Genomic DNA, 21,615 nt, shown 5'->3' with positions numbered 1-21,615 from the left:
TCTGGGTCTATTCAGGATCCCGCCGGGCCCCAGGTCATCTCACTCACTTGCTGGGCCTGTGCTCTGGGTCTGTTCAGGATCCTGCGACCTGGGTCATCTCACCCAATTTCTTTTTTTAATTTAGAAGTTTATTGTTTAATCAACAAGCTTCATATAGCTTTAGTTTAAAAAATAAAAATAAAAACATGAAACCAAGACAGTATTTCAAGGTACAGGCCTTTCCAGCTTCCAAGTACAAGAGCTCTGGACATTATACATCCCAATTGGAAGAACAAGACAAAAATATGAATGAAATCATGACATTTCTGAAAACAAAGATTTCATGACTGAAGGATCCATCATTCCTTCCCGGGATGACTTAACTGCCTTTACAAGCAGAGGGAGAAGGGACAAGGGGGGTAGAGGGTAGCTGGTGATGAGGGAGGGAGAAGAAAAAAGAAACCTAGAATAGAGTAAAATCAAATTCCAGTGTTCTGAATCAGTGTGTTACACATCCATATAAACCTACTATCAGGAAAAGAAACTTTCAATTTTCTTTCATTCAGATTGAATCCTGATTTGTTTCACCAGCAATTCCACAAACAACAGGAAAGATTGTGGCATTAGAACATCCACTTATGTTTCTGTGGACTTCAACAGGGGTCTGAGTCTGGACAAATGTACAAACCATATAAATTTGGAAGCATAACTTAAATGGGTGTGAAGACTCAAGTATGAAAAAGTAAACAAAAAAGAAAAGGGGGAAAGTCTCCCTGGGAATAGCCAGGGGCACTTAAAGAAATCATAAGAATGCCAATAATACTTAAATCCCTTTTTTAAAAAAAAACGATTTTTGGGGGGGTCAAGGTATTTTACTCTAAATGAATTTATGTTGGCTGTCAATGAAAAAAATGTCACTAATACACTGTGGACACCTTTTGCAATATAAATCCATGCCTCCCCTGCCCCTGTTTTTATATGGTGAACTTTAACCTAGCAATTATTACAACAAATATTATTTTATAGTCTAAGGCTCAAACATATTTTAGCAATTTGAAATTGAATTGAGTACAAAACAAATAAAATTTACATCCTGATAACATTCCACCCAAGACTGTGGGGACACTTGCATTGCCTTTGCATGCACCGCAGTCTTTTCCCACAGGTGCTTCTCTGAGTTGTCCAGGTTGTCTTCTGCTGCACACTCAGTCTGGGGCTGCCTGTGGTTCTGCCTGTGCTAGTATGGTTGTAGCAGCAACAGCAGCAAGGGTTCCAGGAAGCACAGCAGTTGAAACCACAGCCTTGTCCTTGTGTTTTTTGTGCTCCTTGTGTTTCTCATTCTTTTTGTGTTTGTTGGCCTTCTCTTTCTTCCCACCTCCTTCCTGATCAGAATTCTGGACTGGTGATGGGGTAAGCATGGGGCTCTTAGCCTTCCTGGCTGGCACTGTGGAGGATCAGGTTGTGGAGGATGACTGAGGCTGGACAGGGCACGGGATGCTTGGGACTTCTTGGCCGCTGGCTCAGGAGATTCAGAGACAGACAGATCGGAGCCCATCTTACAGTCTTTCGACTCAGTGAGGCAACCTTTTTTATCTTTTTAACTTACAGAGTTCTGGAGACTCTTTGAATGGGCCTAGTACTCAGAGATGGAGACTGCTTTCTTTGGGGTGAGGCTGACGTTCCTCTTCGAGCGGGTGGAAGAACTGGGCCGCGGTGAGGGAGAATGCCATTTGTTTGGCTGTGGTGACAGTGTCTCCCTGGGAGCACGGCTGGGAGAGACCCTTTCCTAGGCCTTGGTGAGATAGAAGGTCGCTGGGGGGCTTCTCTGTGGGAGGGGATGAGGGCGAGACCGAGCACTGTGGTGGTGGGGATGGTGATGCCCTTCTCTTAGGAGCAGCCGGGGCAAAGCTGTCCTCTCTTTGAAGGTGGAGAAGGAGAGCACTTCCTCTGTATGAGAGGAGAGTGTCTTCTGGGGGAAGGTGAGCACTGCTGAGGGGCAGGTGAGGGGTGCTTGGCTGTGGTGTGGGGGCTCTGCGCCACCTGGAGGAGGAGCTGGTGAGGGTGAGCAGCATCTTCTGGCTGGTGGAGGGGAGGGAAGGGCTTCTCCTTCTTCTGCCCCGAGGGGAGTCTCTTCTAGTGTACAAGGGATCGCTCAGGTTGCTGATCTTCAGAGGAAGAAGAGGAGCCAGCGTCAGATGAAGACCACTGGATCTGTCATCTGTATAGCATTTCTGTTGCATACAGTCAGCTACAGCCATTTTGCCACCTTTATCTTCTTCAGATTCAGATAACTTACTTTTCTAGGCTTTGGTGATGGTGATGGTGATTCTCTCTTCTCAGTACATTTATGTTTTGTCAATTTACCTGAAGTTCTCCCTGGAGACAACACAGAAACATGGCCTTTTCTTGTACAGCTTGGCTGCTGGGGTGTTGGGTAATGATGAGTTTTTGGTGTTGGAGTAGCCAACGGGGATGGCCTGTGCCCTCGCCTTGAAGGACCTGCTGAAGGAGATAACCTACAAGCTTTTCAAGGGGTGCTGGGTGCCCTCTTGGGAGGTTTCTTTGGTGATGATCAGGAATGAGATGAGGAGGACAAGCTGCTCCCAGACAGCGATGCTGAATACCGCCTCCTTTGTCTTAGGAGATCGAAACTCCAATGCCTTGGAAGCAGCAGCATTCATCATGGAAGGGTTCTTCTTCAAGGAGATGGTCTCTTTCTTGGGCTTGGCTGCCTTCTGGGTGAATACAATCTTGATCGGGATGTATGGCACCTCCTTGGTCGAGTATGTGAAGAAGGAGAGCAAGAACGGGTCCATGACCTTAATTTGGAATGTGACCGAGGATCTTGACCAGGTCTTTTCTTTTTCTTTTTTGGTATTTTTTGGAGAAGGTTCTCTAGGTTCTGGCATGGGTTCAGGCTTGGGAACTTTCAGGATGTCACTAGTAGATGTGGCCTCTTGTACTGATGGTTCTTTTACTTTCACTGAAGGTTCAGGGAGCTCCTGGAGTTCTTTCTTTCTTTTCTGCAGCAGGAGAAAGACTCGGGGAGATGGAGAATGACTGCACTTTCTCTCCTGACAGGGGAAGATCATCTTCTAAGAGAAGGAGATATGAATTTTGTCCTCTTGAGCTTCGAGACCTCTCTTTTCTGTGCTGCTTTCTTTTTCTTCTTTATCTATTTTATCTTTGTCTTCATACTGTTTTTTCATCAATGCCAGTTTTTCTTGTTCAATCTGTCTCTGTTTTATTCCTCCTTTCTTTAGTTCTTGGAAAGCAGAATGGATTCCAGCAGTGTTTTCTTGTGCACTTAATAGCAGGGGCCAAAATTCTCCCATAAATTCTCTAGCATTTTTCCCATTCAAAACCTAGTCTGGTTGATTTGCATCATTTAGGAATCTGGATTCTTCACTTCCAGCTGGTTGAATATAAACTCAATCAAAATATTGTCTTCAAATCCAAGGATTTCTATTACTTGTTTTGCTATCCAAGGCTTTATAGCCTCCAAATCTATTTTGCTCATGTCAACCTTTTTTTCTAGGCATTCTTCAAATTTCAGCTGCTTCAGTAGTTCTTTGTTCACTGCTGAAATGCATATCGTGTTCTGCCCTTGTTCCTTGGAAGACTCCCACATTCATTTTGCTGCCTTGCTCAGAGATCACTCCTATCCCTCCCCATTTCTAAATATACAAGTTTGCTCCACAGTGCGCACCCATCCGTATTTTTTCTATTACTCTTGTACAGATCTTTTTACCTGGGTGGTCCTCTGTGCATCATAAGAATCATGTGAATCTTGTCCTATCATTTCTTTTTCTAACTTTTTTAATGATGAAAGTAAGCTCTGAGAGTGTTTGCACTCTTCAGTGGTGAGACTAAAAGTATTTATCTAGGAGAAAGGAGAAAACCCATGCCATTTGTTATATCTCTACATAGGAGAGTTTCTGTGTATAGAACAAAACTATTTATTTTAATTTTTTTTGGTATTTATTTGATACAGGGTTTCACTAGGCAGCTTGGATTCCTAGTGATCCTCCTGTCTTAGCCTACCCAGTGCTGGGATTACAGGCATGAGCTGCCATGCCAGGTTTTGATGACTGGCATGGCATCCAGGACTGGCACAGCATGTGGTACTGGAGATTGAACCCAGGTCCTTGTGCTTACCACGCAGGTGCTTAGACCACCAAGCTATCTCCCCAGCCCAAAGAACAAAACAATTTGCAATCACCCATTCCTCATTTACCTCATCCTGCTCTTTAGGCCTAGACCTATTGTTCAGAGAACAGGTGCCACCTTCTTTTATTGCAACTGCCTGATCTGTGTGTCTTGTGGTGTGGATGGTGCCGCTGAAGACTTTGATTATGTAAGGAAGTATAATGTCCATTCTCACTGGAAAGTAAAGGCTTTCCTGATCCTTATCAGCTTTAGCATGGACCCAAGTTCCTGCACTACCCAATATTACCCCACTCCCAGCAGGCATTTGGAGAGACATACTACCCAAGACATTTCTACAGCAAATAGCTTGTCTAGGAAATGCAGGGTTGGTTTTTGGCAAACTGAGGAAGAGCTCTCCAGCTTACACCTTTTCCTGGTTTCTAGCATTCAATACTCCACCTAAATATTCCTCCCCTTAGCACCTTCTTCCTCTTCTCCCTACATATTATGACCCATTGCCTCCACAGCTTGAGTGTTGGCATTGGCACACACTATGTACGCTCTAGCTTCAGCACCATGTCTACAGTGCATTATTGGGCAGAAAGTTGCACTTCATGCTACGTAGGCATTCATAGGCTATGGTACTTTATAATGTTTTATTTTTTAGTTTTAAATACCTTATGAACATTTAGTTCTATCATTTAATATAATATATCAGTTTTTATTCAGTTATTTCTTATATTTTAAAGAGAATTAAAAAGTACAAAATTTCAAAACAAGATGATAGACAATTCACAATGGTTGTTATATTACATATTGTTATCTTCAAAGTAGTTGCTCAGATTACCAGATGTAGAGCTGGGTATATAGCTCAGTGGCCCAGCACCAGCCTGGAAAACACAAGGTCCTGGGTTCGTTTATCAGATATAGGCATGCAAGATTGATCAAACTACTATATCATAGTTGAAGTGTAAGTAATTTATTTGGGAGTGATTCTAGGAAGCAAATGAAAGGAAGTTGTAAAAGTCAGGAAGGGCAAAAAAATCACTAAAGAATACATTAAAGAGCCTGTAACTACCATTGTACTGGTTTATACATTGTGTCAACTTGAGTTTAAAAGTATAATTAAATGGACTTAACAGGGAGCCACAGTTCTCACTTTGTAAATATCCTCATCCTATGCAAGAGGAGGACATGGACACTGTGTGAGTTCTACACTCCCACCCCAGGGTAGCCAGGAAGCTTATAATGTAAGAGGGGCTTGCTAGAAGCCATAGCCAGTTCCCCTCCTTTGTCTCTTTCCTGTTTTCCTGGCCCTCTTCCATGTGCTACTGGGCCTTGGAGCCCTCAGAGTATGGACTGAAATCTCCACCAACTGTGAGCTAAATAAACCTTCCCTTCCTTACTTTTTGGGTGTCAGGTATTTTGTCCCAGCAACAAATGAAAAGTAACTGAAACAGCCATGGATGGCAGAGGCTCAGGCCTGCTGAGATTCTTCAGAAAAAATATGGGAAATAATTCTGGACATTAGCAAGGGAAAAAGATGGAATGTTCATTCATTTACGTTCCCCCACTATTTGTGCCCCTGGTCACTTAATGCCCAACAGTACAGGTTATACTGGCTGGCCAGGTCTACATGTATGTAATGCCAAAAAGAGATCACAGAAAATATATAAGAAGCATGAGAGGCAAGAATCTTAGCACCGGGAAACTACATGATGTACAAGCAAACGTACTGAGTTGAGGGGGAATGAGACAGGCTCAATCATATCTGCTGCATTTTGGTGACTGAAATACAGAGAGAATAATTTAGGGGAAGGAAAGTAATCAGAACTCTCATGTTTTGATAGTACCACGAAAAATGAAATACCTTGGAATTAATCTAAGAAACTCAAAGATCTGTTCAATGAAAATTACAGTACTCTGAAAAAAAAAAGAGATCTATAGGATTTCAGAAAATGGAAGATATTCCCTGCTCCTAGATAGGAAAAACCAACATTGTGAAGATAGCCATACACCCAAAATTGTTAAACAGATTTAATGCAATCTCTATCAAAGTACTAATATACCTCATAGACCTAGAGAAAGCATTCTTAAAATTTATTTGGAACCAGAAAAGATCTAGAATAGCAAAGGCAATCCTGGCCAACAAAGACAAGGCAGGAGGCATTACAATTCCTGACTTGAAATTATACTACAAAGCTACTGTGATAAAATCAGCATGGTTTTAGCAACAAAATAGACATGAGGATCAATGGAATAGATTAGAAGACACAGAAGCCTCCACAAACACACTCAGCCACCATATCTTTGACAAAGGGGCCAAATACACTGGACAAAAGATAGCCCCTTTAACAAATGGTGCTGGAAAAACTGGCTCTCTACATGCCGAAAACTAAAACTTGACCCAAGTCTATCACCATGCACTAAGCTAACTTCAAAATGGATTAAAAATATAGACATTAAAACAGAAACACTAAATTTTTCTGGAAGAGAAAATAGGAGGAACTCTTGAAAACATAAGGGTAGGCAAAGAGTTCATAAACAAAAATCAAATTGCACAGGTAATACTTGGAAGCATTAACAACTGGGACCTCCTCTTATTGAGAAATTTTTGCACATCAAAAGCAGTTACCAACAAAGTGAAAAGACAACCCACAAATTTTGAAAATAACTAAAAAGCACTTAGACAAATGTCTTCTCTCTAGAATTTATAAAGAATTAAAAACTATTAGGGCCCCCAAAACTTAAAAACCCCAATCCAGAAATGGGCATCTGAGATAAACACACACTTCTCAGAGGATGAAATTAAAGAAGCGAATAAATACATGAAAAAATGTTCCACATCACTAGCCAACCATGAAATGCAAATTAAAACAACACTGAGATACCATCTCACCCCAGAAAGAATGGCTATCATAAAGAAATCAACCAACAACAAATGTTGGAAAGGCTGTGGGGAAAAAGGAACCCTTCTCCACTGCTGGTGGGAATGTAAATTGATGCAACTATTATGGAAATCAGTGTGGACACTCCTTAAGAAACTAGGACTGGAAACCCCATTTACACCAGCTATCCCCATAATGGGAATTTTCCCAGAGGATCTGAAAACATCATATCATAGTGATATATGTGCACCTATGTTTATAGCAGCACAATTTGTGATAGCCAAATCCTGGAAACAATAAAAATGCCCATCACCTGAGGAATGGATGAAAAACATGTGGTATTTTTATACAATGGAGTATTACTCAGCTATAAAGAAAGATAAACTCAAAGCCTTTATATTTAAGTGGATGCTACTTGAAGATATAGTCATAAGTAAAATAAATGAGACCCACATATGTAAATATTATACAGTCTCCCTAGTGTAAGAACTAAAAAGAAGAAATAAAAATAAAAAGGTATAACACAATTAAAAGGGGAACTTAAGCATTAAACAATGAAGAGAGAATGAGGAGAAAAGCTAGGAAACATGACAGGAACAAAACCATACATTTATAAGTACAAGATGGTTAAGGCAATGATCCTGAGAATCTTCAGCAAGTTTTTGAAACTAGCAGTTAATTGCCAGTATTCTCACCCTGACTAACTATATATGCTGATACCTGTGAACTAAGCAACTGCACTGATTATAGCAATGTGTAATATTAGGTTCATGCTTGGAATGCCTGTCATGCTGGTCTTCTAAATACATACTGCTTGTCATGTCATATAAATTACTGCTGTACTGTCTCTCAAGTAAATGTTTGTTTTAAAAAAGGGTACTAAATGAAAACAAGAGACAAGAAAAAAAATGTCATAAGACTGTTTTGCTACAATGCTGTATAGGGTTAAATTTCTATATCTGTGTAAAAATATGTAATTGCTTATTCTTTTTTTTTTCACAATTGGGGATTGAACTCAGGCCCTTGCACTTGCCAGGGAAGCGCTTATTCTACTGAGCCATCTCCCTGGCCCCAATTCCTATTTTTAAAAACTATTTTATTTATTTCTTTTTTCATCACATTCTGTAGGGATTTAAAGTTTAACATATCAATACTTGATGGAAAATACCTGTTCCATGCTATGTCTAAGATGTTTGATATTCAGACAGATAGTGAGGTTAAGCCGAACTACCTATGGTATAGGGTAATAATATCATTAAGCTTCTGTCCTGGAGGGTTAAAAACTTAAGTTTGCAGACCAAAAATTAGATAAAAAGAAGGGCTACAAGGACAGCCAACATTTTGGCCCTAGCCTTTCAAAGTCAGTGAGGCCTCAGGACATAAGAGAACCTGTACTGTAACATCCTGTAACTCAGTGATGTCCCAAATTTTCTGATCAAGGAGATTATGGGACCACAGAGGAAGGTGATTGATGATGTAGAGTGTGCCTAAGGAGAGTCACATGGAGAGAAAATATTCTCTCAGGCTTTAACAGATAGCACATTGGCCAAGCAATGGCCGTGACTCATCCACATGGCTGACACTCACAAAGGATCTACAAACTGTGGTACAGGGTTTCAAGCTAAATCCTGTGGGTATGTGACTGACTTTGTCACATATAAAAGTCACATTTCTTACTATATAGGTCTTGGTTTATCTTGGTCTTAACCATCCAGCAGAAAAGTATAATAACGAGGTATGAAAAGTAAAGCCATATTAATATGCTGAGCTGTAAAAGGCTCAAGTCTACAACTTCTGACATTGCCAGTCCTACAGATAACCCACTACTATTATGTACTATTGGAGTATATTGGATTATTTTGCTGAATTCATGCACCTACAACATTTAAATCGCAATGGAATACCCATCTCTGACAAAACTACCCAAAAAAGGGGATACAAATGAAGAACCATTTTGTATTTTTACATACAAAATAGTTAGGATAGATATACTGCTACTTTCTCTTAATTCAATGAGAAGAAAGATTTGTACTAATAGTCTTCAGACAGAATATCATGTCTGCATCTTGTACTATGAATAACCACTATGAAGATAACAACATGCAATGTATTAATTATTGAAACTGTCCTATTAATTGGTTTTGAAACTGTCTCATTGCTATTTGTTTCTCAACAAAATTAAATAAATAAAGCAAAAAAAAGAATTTTAATGTTTTAAAGATAAAGACTAAAACCATTCCACTTGACTTTTAGATTGTTCTCTCTTGTGAAAAGGCAGAACTAGTTTTAGTATCACAGGGAAGCCCAAACTAGCAACCAGTCTCACTTGAGCAATGACCCAGCAGAAACCTGGGGATGTGCCTAGGTATGTAAAACAGAACACAAGAGCTTCTCTCCAAGGACACTGAAGGGAGGATAAATTTGGTTGGGTCATCACTGAGGGAATGAATCATTCCTTTTCAAAGAATAGTATGTTCCGGGTAGAATCTACATCAAGATTAATGAATTATATGACCTTAAACCAAATTTTTTTATTTTGAAATAATTCTTGGCATATAGAAGAGTTGCAAGTACAGTAGAAAATGTGCACATACACTTTATATGGCTTACTTATTATAATGTTAACAATATTGTACCTAATCATAGTATACTTATAAAAAACAAGAAATTAGCATTGAAACAATATTGACTAAACTTTATATTTTTGTATTTTTAAATTTTCTTCATTAACATTCTTTTACTAGACCAAGATAAATGTTGTACTCAGTTTTCATGTTTTCTTCATCTCTTCTAATCTGTGATCTTTCCTCAGTCTTACTTTGTCTTTCATGGTGATTTTTGTTGTTGTTTGTTTTTTGCAGTACTGGGATCAAACTGGGAACCTTGTGCTTGCCAGAAACCTTGAAGAGTTCTTATAGGTCAGTATTTTTTTAACAGTGTTCTTCAGTTTGAATTTGTCTGAAATGCCATCATGCATAGATTGGAGTTTTGCATTTTGAGGCAAAAAAATTAAAAGTGAAGTTGTAATCTGTTCCGTGCATCACATCAGGAGGTGGTAGTATATGGAAAAGTTTCTCCAATGTAAAGTTTCTATCTTTGTCTTTTAAGTATCTTGGAAGAACAGTCTTTGAGACTGCCCTATTTCCCACTGTATTTTGCCCACTAGCCTTAGCATCCGGTGATGGCTCCTGCTTGTCATTTTATTATTAGGTTGTTTGCCTAAAAGTCTGTTGGGTTGAGCGAATGATGGGAACAGGTTGATCATGGTAACATTCTTTTTCTTTGTAGAATTGGACACTGGTGTATCCTGCTTCTGACAGTTTGAGGATGTTATGGCCGTGAGAATTCTGGATAGAAAATGGAGATAGAAGATTCCGGTAAGAAGATGGAGCTTTAAAAAAGATACAGAGCTTCATGCTAATAAAGCAATTTGGAGCTGAATAATGAAACAAGTAAGACAGCAACCATATTTAGATATGATTTTTTGTGGTACATTTTGATTACATTATTTTTTTGTCTGTAATATGGTGGTCCTCTATTAAGGATTCTTATTTGCCAAGAAAACCCCCACTATTGTGACATCTTACTGAATTTTTCTATATTCCTGTGCCTTTATGTAGAGCTCAAACAAGAAGTCTGAGCATTGTTGGCTTATATCTTCTGTCTATGCAGTTACATGAGATGGATGGAAAGAAAGCTGCGTCTCTCAGCAACTGTAGTTAGAGAAATTTATTCCTTGTCTCTTTATTCATAATTCTGTGGAAATCCTTGCACCCAAGACTAGCTAAATTGAGCCAGTGATATTGCCCAACCAGTTATAAAGACATTAATTTCAGTGTATTTTGCTCTTATATTTAGGATAAATAAATAAGGTATTTTTTCTGTATGTGTTTGTATCTATACTATTCTCCTGAACTTAGCAAAAAGCAGTGACCACCCAGAAATTATCCCCTCCTTTGTAAGGGTCAAAGAAAAATCTTCTGCTATTTTATATCTTTTGTACACACTGATTTGGAATGTTGACTAAAAGGCTCCAAAGAAAATACTCTATCTCCTTTTCCTAATATGCTTCTGTCATTAATTCTAGTACTTCTAAGCCAGACAACATCAAAGGGTTTCACAACATTTGTCTTAAGACTAAGACCTTTCCAGAAAAAAAAAGTTCCCTTTTAACTTCTGATATTTACATTTACTTTGGTCTAATTTTATTCTTTATGTCATGTGAATTTGTAACATGATCAAACACCTTCCCTTTGTACAGTGTTGATAATATTGTCTTTATGATTTCTTGGTTGTTGGATTTTTAAGGGTGATTCCTGTAAAGAATCTTTTGAAAAATCCCTAATTTTTAGAAGAATGAATATAAATTTTTACAATATGAAAAGCAGAGGTTTGGGGGTTTATGTTTGATTTTTTGAGACAAGGTTTTGCTATGAAGTTCCTAGCCTGGTACTCACTATTGGGCCATGCTGGCCTGGAACTTATGGTGATCCTCCTGCCTCAGCCACTGGAATACTAGAATTACTCGCGTGAGGCACCACACCTAAATTTTTTTGTAATTCAAAATATTTCAGTTGATTTTCATTGCATAGCACAACCCTTACTACTTTTGTAATCTACATGTTTCATATAAAGACAACTTTTTAAATATATTCACGTTTGAAAGTGCACATTTAAAAGTTTTATTTTTTAATAAACAAACATTAAAACAAATGAAATAATTCTAAGAGCGATTTTATATCAATAAGTGATAAACTTATTGATCACCAGGTGGCGCTCTTGCTCCACACTAAATAAAGGCAACGTTAAACCAGAAAATGGAAAAGATTAACTAATGCTGAATTTTGAGTGGTAAAACATTTTCGCCAGCAGGGAGGATTTATATCCTCTAATTAAGCAATAAAACATGAGATAGAATTCATCTTGATAGTAGAAAAGGAAAAAAAAACTTTGACTGGCTTTAATTACAGAAAGAACAAGGTAATACTTTAAAGCATGGTTGTCAAGAATGAAGGAATTAATGCATGGGGCTTACTTCATTACTGATAATATAAGGTATTGGCTTTATTAACCACACACACACACACACACACACACACACACACATTGGTTATTCTATAGGTTTAGTTTACATTATTAAATTCATTATAGAAGATTAAAGTATTTTCTCCTAAATTTTGTCAGAACTGATGATGTTAAAGGTAATTAAAAACAAACTAGAAATCATTATAAAGATCTTTAAAATATCCTACCAAAGAATAAGCATTCACTTTCTTAAGGTCATTCTTTTCCATTGTTTATAGAACAATTGGATTTCATAAGTAAGACACAAAAGGTAACTTTTAAGGATTTGTACGTGAAACTATGTAATGTTAACATTATTTGCATTTCAGGTCCTACCCCTAATGTTTGTTATGTACACACTAGCACATGCACTGCATAAAGTACTGTTTGCATGTTTTAACTTATTTAATTCTGTCAATAAAACTATCAGGTGGATACTCATCACTTCTTGGAAGAATTTAATAAGTGATAATACGTAAATTCTTGTTTTCCTTTTTCTAAAATCATCTTTCTTTTTCCCCCCATAATTTTATTGAGAAATAAATAGCAATGAGACAGTTTCAAATCAAATTGGTAGGACAGTTCCAATAATTAACACATAGCATACTGCCTTCCTAGTGGTTTCATAAATATATATGAAATATATATCAATAAGTTCATCACTTATTGATATAAAATCGCCCTTAGAATTATTTCATTTGTGTTTTAATGTTTATGTTTATTAAAAAATAAAACTTTTAAATGTGTACTTCCAGGGATTGAACTCAGGATCTTGCCCTTGCCAGGCAGGCGCGTATGCCACTGAGCTATCTCCCCCGTTCCATTCTTGTTTTCAAACCCATGAAGTGCTATCTCTTCAATAAAGTGTTACATACTAAAGAGTTTTGTTTTTTCTTTGTTCATTTTAAAAATAATTTATTTTATTAGTACATATCTTCAATTCATAGTTTACAGTCATCTCGTACAGTGGTTACATGTACATATTATAGTTTCTTTTTTAAAATCATTTATTTGCTTATTTATTTGTTTATTTGGTACAGGGTCTCACTCTGCAGTTCAGACTCGGTGATCCTCCTGTTTCAGCTTCCCCAGCATGGGGATTACAGGTGTGCATCACCACGCCATTTCAGTGGCCACTCAGCCATACCTGCATGAGGTACTGGGGACCAAACCTGGGTCCTTGTGCTTGCCAGGCAGGCGCTAAGACCTCTGAGCCATCTCCCCAGGCCCCTATAGTTTATTTTTTAATCCCCGCCCCCACACTTCCTCTGGTTCACTTGTCTCCTTTTTCACTGTTGTTGATATCTTTTATCTTAACTAATATTATGACACATAGTATTTACATTAATTGGGAGTTGTTGGGCTCTTGTACATGGCTTATTATTATTCTTATTTTCCCTTTCCATCCTCCTTACCCCTTGCCCTTGTTCCTTTGGATCACTTTCCATCTCTTTTTCCCCTTCTATCCATCTTTTTTCATTTTCTTTGTTTGTACTTTGCCTCACTCAAATGAGATACCACAAAATATTTAAGCTTGTGTGTCTGGTTTATTTCACTCAATATTATATTTTCCAGGTGCATTTATTTGGCTACAAATGTCCTAAGTGTGTCATTCTTGATACTCAAGTAGTATTCCATTATATATAAATACCACATTTTCTGTATGCAATCTTCTATTGATGAGTATATAGGCTGTTTCCAGGATTTATCTATTATGGATTGTTCTGTCAAAAATATTGGTATACATATCTCACTGTAGTATGATGACTTAAGCTCTTTGGGGAAGATCCTAGCAGGGTGATAGCTGGGTTATATGGAATTTCTAATCAGTTCTTTGAGAAATATCCATATTGATTTCCATAATGGTTGTATTAGTTTGATTTCTACCAATAGTACAGGAAGTTTCCATTTTCACCACATCCATGCCAAACATTTGTTATTGTTTGATTTCTTAATGGTTATCATTATTTCCAGAGTAACATGGAATTTTAGAATTATTTTAATTTGCATTTAATTAATGGGCAAAATTATTGGACATTTATTGCTGTATGTGTTGACCATTTGGATGATTTCCTCTGGGAAATGTCTGTTCATTCCTCTTTCCCATTTCTTCAGTGGATCTTTAGTTTTGGGTGGTCTAAATTTTTTGTTTCTTTGCAAATTCTAGATCTTATTAGTCTTTTATGTGAGAAGTGGCTGGCAAAATTTTTTCACATTCTATAGGTTGTCTTTTCACTTTCCTGATTTCTTCACAAGCTTTTAGTTGGTTGTGATCCTGTTTGTTGATTCTTTCTGCACGACTGAAGTTTTGTTTAGAAAATCCTTTCCTACACCTATGTCTTCAAATGTTCTACCTATTTTATCATCCAGAATGTTTAATGTTTCTGTTTCAATGTTTAGATCTTTGATCCATTTTTACTTAATTTAGAATATGGTGAGAGCTACTCTATTTTTCTGCAAACAGACAACCCATTTCACTACTTATTGAATAGGCTATCATTCCTCCAATATATGCTTTTGGACGTTTTGTCAAAGATCAAATAGTTGAATATGCCTGGGAAAGTTTCTACATCCTAAATCCTGTTCCATTGAGCCATGTGTCTGTCTTTGTTCTAATACCATGCCATTTTTATCATTACTGCTTTGTAGTATAGCTTGAAGTCAGGTATTATTATGGTGCCTGCTTTGCACTTATAGGTCAAAATTACTTTTGCTATCCTGGATCTCTTCTGATTCCATGTGCATTTGGGGATTGTTTTCTTTAAACTTGTGAAGTATGCTGTTGGTATTTTGATTGGGAGTGCATTGAATCTATAGAACAATTTTAAAAGTATAGCCATTTGACAATACTGATTCTGCCTATCCAGGGGCAGGGGATATTTTTTCATTTTTCTGATGTCCTCTTCAGTCTACTTCTTCAGAGTACTGTAGTATTCTGTGTAGAGATCTTTCACTTCCTTGGTTAGGTTAATTCCTAATTTTATCTTTTCTTGGAGCTACTTTAATATTATTTTCATAATTTCCTTTTCATCCCATTATTTGTTAGTGTACACAAATGTTAGCGACTTTTTTGTGTCTTGATCCTGTATCTTGCCTCAGCATCTAGTCCTTTGGAACTATGGTGATGGTTATGATCCCAGATAATCATAGTATTGTGATGAGGGAGAACAAGTGATTACTATGACATCCAAGCTAATAGCAATAGCATCAATAACAGCCTAGAAACTGACAAAATGTGATAACTCTTAATTTGGTACCTTTAACCTTAGGAGCAAGATCTATAGTTATACAATAAAACCCAATGTAAATCAGGAACTTGTGTCCAAGGAGTAAAAGTAGAGTGATTTTACCTTGTAATGGGGAAACTTAACAGGCATAGAGGACACATAGAGATATAAACGAAAAGAAAATATAGTCAAAACAAGGCTGGAGAATAAGGGATGACCAGGCAAGCTTTGGGAAGCTGAAGAAGAGGGCAAGAGAGAAAAAATGAAGGAAAAAGCAAAAGATTATGAAAGCAAACCAGAAAGACTGGAGACAAAAGAGACAGTGTGCACTCACATGAATATATCATCAGATCAAGAGAGACAGTTGAGGGAAGAGAAAAAGACAAATAGAACAAAAATATATGTTTGCACAAACAAACAAAAAACAAACCAAACCCAGCCAGACCCAAAGAGGAAAATGATACATACAAGCAAAAAAGAAAGAAAAAAGCAAACAACTAAAATTCCTCTGGTGTCCACTGTTCTGTATAGCATCCAACTCAGAGCCCCACCAAGCCTGCAGTAGGATGAATGCTAGATAAGGGACTGATCTTGACGTCCAGATGTGTGGCCTGTGGCCAGTCTTTAGTGAGCAGCTTTCTGGACGGCCTGTCCACATCTCTTCACCATGTCTGTCTCTGCATTGTTCTTTTAGCTGCTGTGGCACCCTCAGATAGAAACACCCAAGGCTGCTCCGAGCCCCAAGCACAACTGGGCCCTCCTGGACCTTGCAAAGCCAGCTATTTCCATTGGCTTCTTTCACACTCCTCTTCCTTGTCCCACATGGTGCCTACAAGTGGGAAGGAGTGCCTACTTCCTGGCTCAAGTGTTTGCATGCCGCTGGCAGCTGGCTGCAGGTAAGGGAAGTCCTCATGTTCCGCCCCTTGTCCCCACTGCTGCAGGGTTGCAGTGATGTCTGAGGTCCAAGTCCCTCCCTTGTGCCAGTCCAACGGGAGGGGTCATATTGTTTCACTAGCAATCTTCAGTGCCGCAGCTCGTTCCTAACCTTGTTAGAGGGTCCACTTAGTAGTTATGGTGGACAGAGAAGGAAAGAAGAAAAAACAGAACAAAAAAAAAAAAGAAAGAAAAACCTGGCAGCTCATCAGGGAGTGAGCAGTCACTGGCTCCTGTGCATGACAGAAAAATTTGTTGCCAGGCTTCAGTGTCCTCTGTTTGCAAAAATCAAAAGAGGTGAGGGTCCTGATATTCCAGATCTGTCCTGTGTAGTTTGAGTTTGCCACATATTTATAGTCACTCTGTTTTTGGGGGAAAATTCCTGGGAATGACAGGAATTCCTGCTCTCATCTCACTGGTGGTGTGCCTACAAGCAGTCCTGTGGGCTGAGTTACCGTTTTGCAAAGTCCTATGCCTATGTTTTGCTTGATCTACAAATCTCTTATTTTAGATTGATTTTGGCATCACGCTGTAAGTACCTCCTTGTCTTCCAACTACCTGTGGTTTTAGTTGATTTTTTCTGAGAAACTCCAATGTGATTCCTCCTTTATTCAGATCTATCTATCTGTCTGTCTGTCTGTCTATCTATCTATCTATCTATCTATCTATCTATCTATCTATCTATTGAGAGCCGGAGAGAGACAGAGAGACAGAGAGAGAGAGACAGAGAGAGAGACAGAGAGAACCAAGACACCTATTAAATCAGAGCCATTGGAGGAACAAATATACAAGAGCAACAATCTAGAAAACACATGCAATCATAAAAGAACATAAGCCCACATTACTAAATAAATCAAGAAATGTACAAAAATTTAAACCAATACAGTGTCTGATGAGAACACAGATTAGACATTCCTATAAGAAACTGTATATGGGATTCTCAAGTAACTTCTTTGCCAGAAAGTTTGGGTGCTCAAAGCCCAGTAACTCTCTGATCCCTCCACCACAGTACTGAAGTTAACTCAGACTTGGAACTTCCTTCTGCCAGGTTGCAGGCATTCTAGCAGAGTCTGATTGCGTCTCAGTTCTTGGGTGAGGTACTCTTTCTGTCCCTCTCCTGGCTGTGATGGTGGTTCTAGCAGACAAATTCAGTGGCATGAAACTGTCCACTCAGCCAGAACTAGTCTTCTGTACTCAATTCAACCTCAGGCGTAACAGACTGATCTATTGTGTTATTATCTATCAGGACTAGTTAAAAAAAAAAAAAACTTACAGTAGGATCCTGTTTTGGTCTCCCTTTATGTTAGAGAAAAAATCCATGACTATAGTGTAAACATTGAAACAGCCCAAGTTTTATTTTTATTTTGTTTTTGCGGAGCTGGGGATTGAACTCCAGCCCTTGTGCTTGCCAGACAAGTGCTTATTCTACTGAGCCATCTCCCTGGCCCCTTATTTTTTATTTTTATGTTATTTTTTATTGTTGCTTTTTTTTTTTTTTTTTTTTTGGTGGAACCAGGGATTGAACTCAGGCCCTTGCACTTGCCAGGGAAGCACTTATTCCACTGAGCCATGTCCCTGGCAACAACCTAAGTTTTCACCCATATTGATAGGCACTAAATGCAATGGCTGCTGGTAGAAAACAGCACTTAGCAGCAATCTTATGGAATCAGTTATGAAAAGCCAAGGGGGCTGGGGGCCAGCTAATGCCAGAGGGGGGCAGAGAAGAGGAGAAGTAAAAAGGGGGTAAAATTTCAAGTCCTCTGTTCAGTGCTATGGGAAGAGGGAAATAGGAGTAGGGGACAGCAGGTCCTATTGATGTCAAGGGTATCTTGTTATATATTTAGAAAGGGATAACAGGGAAAATTGTGTACAAAATTGGTAGTGGGAAATGGAGATGGGAAAAGATTCTATGATTGATAATAAATATTAGAGAAAAAGTTTAAAGAGGGTGATTGAAAAGATGGAGGAGAAAGAAAGGTAAAATTGAGAATGAATAAACTTAGAAGAGAGATCAAGTGAACAGATATGTATAAAAGTCAGAGGGATATAAAAGGACAGGAGAAAATTCCCTTACCCTCTATAAACTATATTGGGAGAATAAAAAGACAAATAGTAAGCAAAGGATATGTATATGAAAGGCTCTTTTTAAAATACAAAATAATGGGATAAGAGGGGGGAGTACAGAGGGAGGAAAATAATAGCAAAGAGTAAAAACATCTTTAAAAGGTAAAATAAAAATAAAAATCAAAGAATAGTAAAAGAAAATTTTGTATTGCTCGGGCATGGGGCTCTGTGGAGGAGCAGAGCCTCTGGAGGTCTACTTGAGAAGCAGAGTCCCTTCCTACAGTCTCCAACTGCATCCAATTCTGCTGGTCCCAGTCTCCATTTCTCGGTAAGCAACACAGCTGGGAATTTTGCTTTGCCTCCCAGTTAATGGCTACGCAGCTCCCGTTGGCGGCAGCGTGCGGCATGGTCCCTCCTGGCAGCAGTGGGCTGTCTTCTGTATCACTTAATCCTAGTTTTTTCTCCTCTGTCAGTTCCCTGATGGTTCCCGTGCACCCTCCACTCACTCCAGTTCCTCTCCAAACTACTGTTTTCCAGACTTTGGACACTTCGTAGGGAGAAGTGCAGGTGCTGCCACTCACTGCTGCGCCATTTTCTTTTCTTCCACTAATGGGCTTTTTAAATTCATAGACGTTAAATTGCCATACAATACTGTACGCAGTCATCTAGCAATTTTAGAGTAGATTTTCAAACTTTGCAATTGATCAGAAACTGCCAGGTTAAGGGCCGGCCTGATAGCTCAGCAGACTAAAGCACCTGCTTAGGCAGAGTAAGCAGCTGGGGTTCGGTCCCCCAAGCCTTGCCGGCCCAGCCCCCTGAAGCGCACTGAGACAGCGATTGAGACTTTGTGTGGGGGTGCACACCTGTAATCCCAGTGCTTGGGAAGCTGAAAACAGGAGAATCACTATGAGTCCTATCTGTGTAGTGAGACCCTGTAGACCCTGTACCAAATACAGAAAAAGAAAGAAAGAAAGAATTTCTTATTTTGATATAGAGGAGGTTGATATAGAGGAGAATTCTATTTACAACTGCAGTGATGGAAGCAGACTGCTACTAATCTTCTTTTGACTCCAGCAACACAAGCTTTCTATCACTATAATGAAATACCTGAGGTGATAAATTTATAAAGAAAAAAAGATGGCCGGCCAAATAGCTCAGCAGATTAAAGCGCCTACAAGCAGGTGCAGGGGCGCGGATTCTATCCCCAGGCCTGTCATGCCAGCCCCACCCCCAGGGCACGCTGTGATGGCAATTGAGACTGGGCGTGGTGGTACATGCCTGTAATCTCAGCTCTTGGGAGGCTGTAAACAGGAGGATCACTATGAGTCCGATCTAGTAGTGAGACCCTGAACCACTCTGTAGACCCTTCCCTAAAAAATACAAAAATAAATAAATTAATTAATAATAAATAAATAAATAAAAGAAAAAAGATTTTGGTTCAAGCTTTGGTGCATCAAGTGCCCTTTTGCTTTGGGCTTGTGGCAAGGCAGCAAATTGCGGTGAGGAATGCATGATGAAGCAGAACTCACCTCATGGCCAGAAGCAAAAGAAAAAAGGCAGGATCTAGGATTGCACAATTCCTTTCAGAGACTTGCTCTCAATGATCTAAAACCTCCTGTTAGCCCTTATTTTTTTTTTCTTTAAATCTTAGTTATTTATGTGGTACAGGGTCTTGCTACACAGCTGGGACTCATAGTGATCCTCATGTTTCAGCCTTCCCAGTGCTGGGATTACAGGCTTTGGTGGCCATCATAGTGTGCCTGGACCAGCACAGCTTGCGGTACTGGTGATCAAACTCCAGTCCTCGCGCTTGCTGGGCAGGCGCTCAGACCGCTGAGCTATCTACCCAGCCCACAGGGGCCACTCCTTAAAGGTTCTATTATCTCCCACTAGGAGGTAGCAAAGGAATCCTATAACACATGGTCTTTAGGGAAATGTATAGCATGCAAGCTAGAGCAACTAGACTTTCATCCCTCCACCAAGTATGAGAAAATTCTTAGAAATAGGACCAGAGTAGGAGGAAATACCTAAAAATATCAACGCCAAAGCTTTTCCCCCAAATGGTGCATCCAGATAAGTTTACAAAGTTCAGATTGATAGGCCTTACATACTCAGAACTTCTAATTAGCTTCTAAGCCCCCTAGTCAACCAACCACATGCCATTAGGTATTACCAGGAAAGTTAGCATAAAATACAGCATAAGGGCAACAACTAACAGTAAACAGCAAGTCGGAGGAAACAGAGCTGTGCAGCTAGGAAAATAAAAAGAGTAAACCATACTTAATATCCTGTGGGTGAGAAAGTATTGCAACTATGAAACAAGGCAATGATTAAAATTTTTTGAAACAAAAAAGAGCTTTGAAAATAGTAATGGGAGTAAGATATTCAATAGAATGTTAGAAAATAAAATTAAGGCATTCCTCCATTAAGTAGAGCAAATAACATGAAGGCATAGAAAATGGTAGGAAAAATTAAGAAAATTAGAAGAATAATCCAGAAAATGCAATGTTCAAATAATAGGGTTTCCAGAAAGAGAGAATAGAGAAACCTGAAAATGAGAATAGTAAGGGGACCTAGGAATTAGACCTGGTTTATGATGGATAAAAATCAGGCCTGGAGTGGAATGAAGAGATCGGTTAAAATTTACTGTGGGTGATCTTGTCAATAAGCCGAGACCCTATTTTACTTCTTCATCCAGTGGAGGGACTGCATCCAGGTTCACCTTCCCCTATGATCAATATTTCTGTCCTTTGACAGAGGAGATGCTGTGCCTCCTCAGATACCTCAGCTCTGTGAGCAGAAGCAGCTGGTGTGCTCATATTAACACCTGCAAAATATGTCACCCACTGGCCAAACCACGCAGTTGTCTCTCCTTAAATCTAAGCTTGCTTTACACTTGTCTGCTAAGAGTGCATGAACATGGCATGCTGGAATTTCCAAGGCTAAACTGTAACAATCCTTGCAACTTCAACTCGGGCTCCTTGGAATAATTAGAATAATTGGTCTTGGAACCCAATTTATGAGCTGGAAAAAAAAGTCCAGGTAGCCCTGTGGAGAGAAACTGAGCTCCCCTAAAAATTTCATTTGGGCTTCTAGACAACAGTTAATACCAGCTCACTGGCTAAGTCGTGACAGCAGCCACTGCTAACGACCAGGAAGAAAGTGCATCATTTGGAGGGTGATCTGCCAACTCTGATCATGTCACTCTAACTGAAGCTGTGTGTAGCAGGGATGATCTATCTCTGTCTCTAACAAATCCAGACAAAATTACAGACTCAGGAGCATCATAAATGATCAGTACTAGTATGCTT

General features: G+C 39.0%; 1 pseudogene; it reads right to left on the bottom strand.

Moving 5' to 3' along the window:
- Positions 1-1,024: 1,024 nt before the first annotated feature.
- LOC101572465 lies at positions 1,025-3,614 on the bottom strand (annotated as a pseudogene).
- Positions 3,615-21,615: the final 18,001 nt, after the last annotated feature.

The sequence above is a fragment of the Octodon degus genome, unplaced genomic scaffold, assembly GCF_000260255.1.
Source record: "Octodon degus isolate 3935 unplaced genomic scaffold, OctDeg1.0 scaffold00009, whole genome shotgun sequence".
NCBI classification, from domain to species: domain Eukaryota; kingdom Metazoa; phylum Chordata; class Mammalia; order Rodentia; family Octodontidae; genus Octodon; species Octodon degus.
The sequence above is the reverse complement of the archived record's forward strand: the minus strand, read 5'-3'. Positions and strand labels throughout refer to the sequence as shown.